The sequence below is a fragment of the Netta rufina genome (assembly GCF_964035555.1).
Source record: "Netta rufina genome assembly, chromosome: Z".
Taxonomy (NCBI): domain Eukaryota; kingdom Metazoa; phylum Chordata; class Aves; order Anseriformes; family Anatidae; genus Netta; species Netta rufina.
In genome coordinates this window covers 17188264-17198628 of record NC_140126.1, presented here as the reverse complement: position 1 = coordinate 17198628, position 10365 = coordinate 17188264, and positions in this window count along the sequence as shown.

The following is a 10365-nucleotide window of genomic DNA, read 5'->3' as shown; positions in this document are numbered from 1 at the left end:
ATAAGACAGGAAAAAAAAATAACAAAAATAATAATAACAATAATAATAATGATGATACAATGGGGATAATACGAAAGTAATAATAGTATGTACAAACAAGTGATGCACAATGCAATTGCTCACCACCCGCTGACCGATGCCCAGCCTAACCCCGAGCAGTCCGGCCCCCTCCCCCCGGCTAGCCACCCCTATATATTGTTTAGCATGACGTCAGATGGTATGGAATACCCCTTTGGCTAGTTTGGGTCACCTGTCCTGGGTCTGTCCCCTCCCAGCTCTTACTGCACCCCCCAGCCTGCCCGTTGGCAGGACAGAGCAAAGGCTGAGATGTCCTTGGCTTAGTATAAGCACTGCTCTGCAACAATTAAAGCATCGGGGTGTTATCAGCACTCTTCTCATTCTAAGCCAAAACACAGCATTCCACCAGCTACTAGGAAGAAAATTAATTCTGTGCTAACTGAAACCAGGACAGACATTTCTGTGGGTCAACTGCACTTGTGTAGAAGGCTTCTTGAAAGCTAGCTGAGAGAAGTCTGACCTTGATTCACTGTCTAAGAAAAAAACCACAACACTTTATATCCCTAAACTATAGTCAATAGAAACTTCAGTTTCATATTAATGTTCTCAGGAATTTAACTTTTACTGCTGTATTAAAACCTTCAGTGTCTTGATGTTGCCAGGACTGAACAACCTGGGATCTATTAGGTTTATTTCCCTTGAACTGTGAGGCCAGACATTCTTTTGCTTATCTCAGTGGCTGTTTACTGAAGAGGCTCACTAAATGAAGTCTTAGTAGGCACCCTTTTCAAACATAGCAGGAGGAAGACTCAAAGGTAAATGTTATTGGTTTAGTTGCCTGTTTCTTCCGATTTAAGGATGATAAATTCATGTTTGTCATCTAAGAGCATTATCTTAAATAACCACTTTTAAGTTCATATGTAAAGAGGAGCTAATTTGTCATTAGATTCGCACAATGCTGTTTAACTCCTTAGTACCAAAGCCTAAACTGTAAGGAAATTAGGTGTCAAGTTACTGTTAGGATTTTTGGACAAGAACCAGAATCTTGGGTTTAAAGGTTTTATTTTATTTTATATTTTATTTTGGTTTGCTTTTGTATCTATTTTTTTTCTATGCTAAGTTTTGCCCCAGCAGAGCAATCCCTTTTTCTCCAGCATCACTTTGACCATAACTTTTTTGCTAACCTATTACTTTCTACAGCTGTGAAAGCTCTGCTCAATCATTTCCTAAAAGAGATAAAGTATTGATCTTCCTTTCTTGGAAGGGGAGCTGGGACTTTGCTCAACATTCCTCTTTGTTGATGTTTGCTACATTGCTTTCTTTACTTTGACAAAGACAGCTCACTACAGCTCCAAAGGTAATTATAAATCATCTGAAAAATCTTCTGGTTTGCATGTCTCTGTTTCTGCTCTGATCCTCTGATGTTAGTCACTCTTGGAGTACTAGCTTCCATTGTTAGCTGCTAATCACAGAACAGATTGGTCTGGAAGGGACCTCAAAGACCACCCAGTTCCAACCTCCCCTGCTATGGGCAGGGATACATCCCAACAGACCAGGTTGCTCAAAGCCCCATCCAGCCTGGCCTGGAAGACTTCCAGGGATGCAGCATCTACAGCTTTGGACAACCTGTCCCAGGGCCTCACCATCTTCACAGTAAAGAATCTCTTCTTTGTATCTAATCTAAGCCAACCCTTTGTTAGTTTAAAGCCATTCCCCCTTGTCCTGTCACTCCACTCCCTGATAAAGAGTCCCTCCCCAGCTTTCCTGTAGCCCCCCCTTTTATTAGTACCTTTCCTGTAGGTACTGGATGGCTGCTGTAATGTTTCCCTGGAGAGCCTTTTCTTCTCCAGGCTGAACCACCCCAACTCCTTCAGCCTGTCTTCACAGGAGAGGTGCTCCTGTCCACTCATCATCTTCATGGCCATCCATCTGGACTCACTCCAATGAGTCCATGTCCTTGTTTTGTTGGGGCCCCACAGCTGAATGCAGAACTCCAGGTATTGTCTCTTGAGAGCAAAGCAGAGCTGCAAAATCACCTCCCTCCTTCTACCTGCTGGCCATGCTTCTTTTGATACATCCCAAGGTACAGTTGGCTTTATGGGCTGCAAGTGCACGTTGCAAGCTCAGGTTAAACTTCTTGTCAACCAAGACTCCTGGGTCCTTCTCCACAGGACTGCTCTAAATCCCTTCTCCACCCAGCCTGTATTTGTGCTTGGGATTGCCCAGACCCAGATCCACTATCTACTTGGCCTTGTTGAACATCTTGAGCTTCACATGGGCCCACCTCTGAAGCCTGTCCAGGCGTCCTTTCCCTCCAGTGTTTTTGACTACTTGGTGTCATCGGCAAACTTGGTGAGGGTGCACTTGATCCCACTGTCCATGTAACTGGCAAAGATGTTGTATAGTGCCAGTCCTGATACTGACTCCCTGGGGAACACCACTCGTTACTGATCTCCACCTAGACATTGAGCCATTGACTGCAGTTCTTAGTGTGTCTATCCAGCCAATTCCTTACCCACTGAGTGGTCTATCCATTAAATCCATTTCTCTCCGATCTAGAGACAGGGATATCATGGGGGATGGTGTCAAATGCTTTGCACAAGTCCAGGTAGGCTGGATTTATCTTATCTTTTGATGTGAGTCATACTTGAGAAATGGGTGTTGCATTCTGCTGTCTGAAAAAGGAGTTGACAAGTTTAATTATAAACAGGTGAATTTAGGTCCTATTCATGAGTTTCTGTTTGGGTGCCTGACTCTCATGTGATTTTACTGACATAACTATGTAACATAACAGATATGCTTACATCTCTTTAAAAGAGAGGAAGCTGATACGTGGATGTGAAGTCCTTTCTAGAAGAAATTAAAAGAGGCAGGATTTTTAAACAATATTTTTAGGGGCTGTCATTTTCAAGTTCATTGATTTTTGGGGGGAACTTTGGATAGCCAAGGCTGCATAGAGAAATTTCTTGCTCATTCTGGCAGAAGTGGAAGACTAGAAGAGTACCAAATATGCTTCCTTATTCAAGAGAACATGGGATTGCATCTGATAGCAAATCTGGGTAAAAGAATGAAAAAACTGATACAGAATTTCAGTGGCAAAAATCTAATGCTGAGTAATATAATGTTTAGTCAATATGTTGTTTTTAATTCTTTATGGAAAGTACACTGTCTTGGATGGTGAACTTGGTTTTATTAGGGTTGGGGTCTGCAGGTTCATTAAAGAGTGTGTTTCAGCTTTTAATTCAGAAAATTTTGCAGTGGGGGTAAGATAGCAGTATGTCAGATTTAGGTAAACTGACAAGAGACCTAATTTTTGTTTTATTACGGATTCCTCATAAGTAGTTATGGAGCCACAGATACGGCTGAAAATTTTGTGCACATTAGGCTTTTTATGGCATGCCATTAAGTAGCATCTGATAAAATACTGACATTAGCCAGTAATAGTTTAAGTGATTAAGAACTGCATAAATACAAGTACAATGGTATAGTAACTAACAGAGATGCTCTCAATGATTTTTGCAGGAAATCAGTACTAGGTTCTTCTGTCAGTGTTTTCACTGGACAGGAAACAGGATATGAAAATATATATTAAAAAAGCTGTTGGTAGTGTAGGTAATCTCATTGGTGTTTTTAGAATGCACAGTAATAATAGGGGCATTAGTATGGAACAGTGCAGGTTAAAAATTAATTCAAGCATGGTCATATCAAAATTATCTAAAAGGAGGAAATGTAGGTCATTTAAAAAAAAAAAAAAAAGAAAAAAGTTCAGTAGAGATTGTGTTCTGTAGAACTACCCCTGTGTAAGGGTTTACTCCCCCAGTGCACAAGGCTTTCCAACATTATACTGAGGCAAAAGGCTAATGTGATTCTTGGAGGTCTAAATTGGAGGATGTTACATAAGATCAGCTGAGTCATCTCTCGTGTGACCTCCGCGCTCAGTACTGGGTGACTGACACTGAAACATTGCAGTTTTTGCAGGCTTTTGAAAAACTGTATATGATGCAAGATGAGAATTCAAAATAACTTTCCTTAAAGTGAGGATTTACGTTATTTCAGTCTTTTCCATTCATGAGAAACAGGAACAAGAGGTCACTTGATTAGCTCGTGGAAGTACATTCACGTAAAGAAGTACATATATTGGTAAGGAATAAAGACATGAGTTGAGAAGGGAGCAATACTCAGTGGTTGGAGAATGGAGCTAGCTATGTTTAAATAGGGAGGTGGGGTTGTGGTTTTATTTTGACATTGAGGGTACTGAATGATTGGAATGTGGTGATTTTAAATTTTGCTTGGTTTCTCAGAGGTATTCTTTTTGGTGTATGTTTACTGCAACCATTTAGCTGAGGGCATGGTGAGCAAAGGAGAAGCATAATGACTTAATATATGGGAGACCAGACAAAATCTCAGGGCTCATCAGTCCTTGTGTGCTAAGGATTTTTACAGGAGTCCCTCTTCTGTTCAAAGTCATCAGCTTTGCCGAGTTCAAGAAATGATGTAAAACAGTTAACTCTCTTGATTTATTTTTTTAAATTTTATTTAAGGCAACTAAAGAAAACAGTACTTTTAACTTTTGGTTTTCAGCCAAACCTCAGCAAATATAGGCAAAGAGACATCACCTTTTGTGTTGTTGGGGCATGGCTGCTTATGGGGATATTGAAAATCAGCTCTGCTCTGCTCTGCACAGTACTCTGGTCAGGGAGAGTGAGGTATGTCTCTGTACTGCAGTTGCTTTCACTGGGAATGAGAGAGGATAAGATACATAGAAATGTGGTCTGGTGGCTGGTATGAGTTCCAGTAATACAGTCATTGTTGCTCTGTGATCTAAGTAGGCATTCGAAAATGTATGTCTTAAATACCAGGTTGAAGAATAGAAGATTATATGGTGCTGAACTGATCAAATCATGTTTAGGAAAGACAACTCTTGAACGTCCAAAGCAATCTGAAGTGTCTTTTGTCTTAGCACTAGCCTATATCTGTCTATATTCTTACGAATTTTTTTTTTACACTGTTTTTATAATTGTGGTTTGAAGTAATTGCAAGGTTCCCTGAAACTTTAGCAATATAAGAGAAGCTTCTGGCAGTGTTTCCTGAGCTTGCCTGCTGAAGAGAGGATGGACTGACCTTGGCACTTCTAGACTGATTCTGACGGTGAATAAAAGGCATAATTTAATGCATTTACATGTTTGTAGATCTTTCTTTTGTTTCCTTGCTTAAGTACTTATCTGCATGAGGATCTGGCCTTGTGCATGACTAAGATTTGCTATGTTATTTCAAAGCTGATGTGCAGTGCTAGCTTTTAAATTTGATCTCATGAAATGCAGTCCTCTCTGTAGATGATTTTGTGTTCAAAGAGTGGTGAGAGAATGAGTAGTGGGTTTGCTAGTCTCTTGTCTGATACAATGGCTTGCAGAATGTTAGCTTTCTTGTTTCAAGAAACTGTGTGAAGAATGTCTTTTTTCATGTTGGAATCTATGCAAACTGTTTGGGGATCCTATGAAAAATTTCTTTTCTCCTTGATAACTGTATAGTTTAATGTATTGTGTATCCTTCTAGATGCATGGTAATTTATGACCCAGCAGAGGTCAGCCTTGTGACATTTTTCAAGGCATATAATCAAAGAAAAGGAGCATAAGTAAAGTTATGATAAAAGCCTTTGGAATTTTATGAAATATATTCCTGCTAATTAGAATTGAGTGATGTTACTGTGTTGTAGCTAGATATGGTTTCTTAAATACCTCGTTGTAAATTGTCTTTACATACTAGGGCTCTATCGTTTTGTAAAATTGTTACCTCTCAAATGTTAGCCTTGTTAGTGTACTAATATACCTTCTTACTGATTTGACTAAATAATATAATTGTATTTTCAGAGTTGGTTGTGTTCCCTCTTGATATTGTTTCACTGAACTGCACATGGAACTGTTGTTTGAATTTTGCATGCTTCATGATGAAGTCTTCAAGTGATATTTCTGCATAACATTAATGGTGTAAGCAGATGTGAAGAAAAATTGGGGAAGGAGGTGGGAAGAATAGGCAGATATTGTCACTTCTTTCTAACAGTGCATAAGAATAAAAGGTTTTCTTTCCTTTCCATAAAAAAATCTTGTTTTCATTTTTGATGCTTAAAAAACAAAGTTAGGGGAAAGATAGGATGAAAAGGAGAGGTTCCACCCCTAGGACCAGTTCTGAAGCATAAAGGTTTTGTTCGCCCTGTAAAATACCATTCCTATTTTTTATCACAATACTAGAACACACATTGGTAGTTTCCTTGGTATTAGTAAGCATAACACTCTAATTGCATGTAGCGTTGACAATTCACATTTTAGTCCTCATCAGTAGTAGTGGCAATCTTGTCTTAAATTGTCTGACTACCTGATTTATAAGTTCAGTTTCAACTGGCAAAGTCAACAACAGCTGATAAAATTGCTCTGCCTAGCTTGAACACAATTTTCTGTGGAACTTGAGAGAGGTCCAAAGTAGTTTTATCCAGTTAGGCAGCAGAAGTGAATATGCAATAACAGGCTTGTCAAAGCTGCAGCTGAGTCTTCTGCAATGGAACTTGCTTTAATGACTAGAGCATGACATTGGAAACTGAGAAAACATGTTGCCTTTTTCATACATCCTGTTTGTTTTCTGAATGTCACAAAGATGTTTTATTCCCTTATTGTTACTGTACTATTTTTTTAATCTGTGAAATAGGGCTACTAATGCTCTGGAGTTGTTTTTTAAACATAAAAAACACTGAGAAGAGAACAATATTCTGAGTTTCTGGAATAGCTAATAAAAATATATTCAGTGTCTCTTCAGCAGCAAGGCTGCAAGTCAAAATCAGCCTCAGGAACAGAGACTGCTTTTTAATGCTTTCTTGTTTTTCCTTTTTTTTCTTTAATTTGCCTTCAAGGAGGTGAGATCAGCTTGGTGCAATAGCAGCTATTACATTTTTCTTTCTCTTTTGCAATAGATGGTTACAAACCCTCCAAGAAACTGCCAGCCAGAGAGCATTATTTTATCTCTATTTCAAGAACATTTTTATAAAGTAACTTTGTTAAAATGGAAGCTTTTCCTGAAATGGAAGCTCATATTAGTGTGCTGTGACCAGAATGCTGTAGTGTGTTCCTTTTTTGAGCAGGTTATTGAGGACACTTAATGTTTGTTAGTTGGAGAATAAGAAAGCCAAGGTCTGAAGATGAAGAACCCTATTTAATGTTAATCAGCCACAGTGCATGTTATTGTTCTTGTTCCTGTCCACTCATGCCATGGAAATGAAAACAGTGTTGTATGATTTGGGCATCCTATGGATTCCGATAGTATGTGCTTACGTATTTAGGCCCTAACTTAATGGAAAGATATTGTGAATGTTGCACGAGTAACTGTCGCTATATCATGCACACCATCTCTTGAATTCTTGCCTCTGTCTTAATCTCTTATTTGAAGGCATATTTTGTCCTCTGCACACTGGCTTTTGCCAGCCACTTTTTGTTATATAGAAAATCCAGGGATGTAAGCAACTCTTTGATCCAAAATAGGAAGCCTTTCTTAAACACTGAGAAACAAAAGTAGGTGCAGAGACTGGTTCTCTGAATTGAATCAGCTTGGGTCCAGGTGTGCCAAAACCGATTAACCCAACAGAACATAGACTACTGAAGCGGAAAATCACTGAGGTGTTTACACTGTACTCTGCACCACACTTGCATTTGAGAATACAGCACAGGAATGCCTGGTCTGGTTTTGGCAGAGAAACCTGCTTTTCAAAGCTTCACACAGGTATGTAAGCCTCAGCTAAAACCTCTTCAGACATCTACATCTGTAAGGATGCATAAGCTTTCATCAAAGAAATAATTTGGGCAAATGGAAGTACACAACAATGCTCAGGTTCTTCTGGGATGCTGTCTACAAATCTCATTAGTCTTTAAAAGATCTAAGTGCTTTTACCCAGGATGTGTTACTCCTGGAATTCCACACATCTGAGTTAAACAGGAACAAACAGGCAATTTCTGTTCTTTCAAACTGAGGATAGTGGTTTATAAGGCAAATTAGCAACATGAATATTTAAAACAAAAGCAAAACAAAAATTCTGGTAATGCTTTTTTTTTTTTCCTAGCTAGGGGTGAGGAGTGACTTACATAACTTGAAAAAAAAATGCAAGAGTCAGTGTGTAAATCTGTATGGAGAAGCAGTACCACATGCTCCTGAATGTGGGGCACTAGATATCAGACACCTCAGCCTGGGAGAACAGCATGTGCTATGATATTTAACTAGTGTGCACTTCAAAATTTATAAAGGCTTGGATTTCTTTTTTTCTTTAAATAAAAAAATAAAAATAAAAATAATAATAATAAAAAACAACAACCAACCTAAGAGTATGGAGTGAACTAGACAAATCAGATTTGAATTCCCTAGGCTATGTGCTCACCTGTGAAGTGTTTTAATAGGCTCATCTGGGAAATAGTCACCTGAGTTTCTTTAACTCAAGCTCATTACAAGACAGACTACTAAGATTTTTTTTTTCCCTTTTTCATTGCTTAAGAGTCAAAAAGACTCAAATTTTAATTGCTTCACTTCCTCTCATGACTTCTTTTCAGTCAGAACAGCTGTTGTTTTTCTGTTCATCTGTAGCCAGGTTCATCTGCTATTCTGTGATGATGTGTAGATTCATCTGTGTGTAGAATAATAATGTTTGTACCACGATAGCGTCTGTTTTCTTAACATAAGAAAAGAAGAAAAAAAGAATGAAGTTTTGAACCTGGCACCCTGCTTTACTACATGTTTTGCCAAGTTTTTCTATATATATGATCGGTATTGTATATGTACATGCTCAAAATATCTGCAAAATATTGACTGATAGGATATAATTAAGGATATGTTCAAGACAGCCTATTTGTTCATTTCACAGGTATCTGAAACTACCAATTATTTTTCTGGTAGATTTTCATTGTGTCAGGAAATAGAATCAAAGCAAACGAAGTCTTCAATGCAAAATATAGGAGTAAAGGCAAGAATAAACTTAGGAAAATCATTTCTTCACAATTTATAAACTATTTAGGAAGTTTATTTTACCAAGTCTATTTATTTATTTTGAAAAACACTGCAGCATTAAGAAAACATCTTTGTTTAGACATTTAAATCTAGATTTTAATGAAACTCAGGTGTAACATCAATTCTGTAAAATTCTGTAATATTGGTATGAAATATGTTTTTCTGCCTTGAGATTTGTTTGGAAGTCAAGCTTTCAATATCAAGAAAAAATCCATTATACCAAGTATTGCAGTCTTCTTTGTACTTCTCACCTCATTTTGTCAATAAATTTTCAGGTTTGTATTAATGAATGCAGTTATTGCCTCAAACCATGAAACCCTGAAAATGAATTTTAAATTTGAAAGCAGAGTGATACAGAAAGCTTGGCCAGCTTATTATATTATTATTATTATTTAAGATGGGAGTCGTTATATGCAAATTCAGCTACATAAAGAATTAATCCCAACTGGATCATGTTTTATTGCTGATTTCAGTAAGTTTCAGCACTTATCTCCTGTGTTTTGAACCAAAAGGAGTTGTTTTCAGAGTCTCTCTCTTGTTCCATGTAACAAAAGCCCAAGATGAACTTTAGCATCCAAAAAAAATCAACCTGCTATTTTTTCCTAAAGTTTGTGAAGCCAAATGTAGGTAAGACTGCAGCATTTTATAACACGATGAATGTAATTTGATGTGGTAACATGGATGCTAATAGTGAAGAAACAGCTTTCAGTGCAGCTTGCAAACCTGCCCGAGCCATGGCGATGTCTCTGGCTTACTCAGAAGTCCTAACTCTCATGACCTTTCTTGGGACTGTTACTGCCAGCTTAATTCAAAGCTATGGCTGTGTCCTCATACACAAGTGTGTTGAATACATGTTTGGGAGAATACCTGAAGAGCTCATGAATCCAAATACAGGTTTAACAAAGTATTGTATAATATATAGATTAAATGAGCTAACTTGCATAGTTAAGTGTCATACAGGTTAGTAAAACTGAAGTGTAAATATATATTTAAAGAAAAGCAATTACAATCTTGCATGAGTTACAAGATAAAGAATGAAAAATTCTGGCTTCTGTTGAATAGTGTTATGTTGAGTGGTAACCTTATATTTGGAAAGAAATTACATATACTGATTTCTTTTCCGATTTCCAGTATTTAACTATGAAAAAAAGTTCATGTATGACACATTTTTTCAAGGTAATTAGTGGGGAAGCAACTTGACATAGGATCATCGTAAGAAATAAGGCAAGAAATAAGAATAAAATAAATAAAAAAAATGGATAAATATCAAATATCACCTCTGTTGAAACAGGCAACATTAAAAAGCCAAAGAGA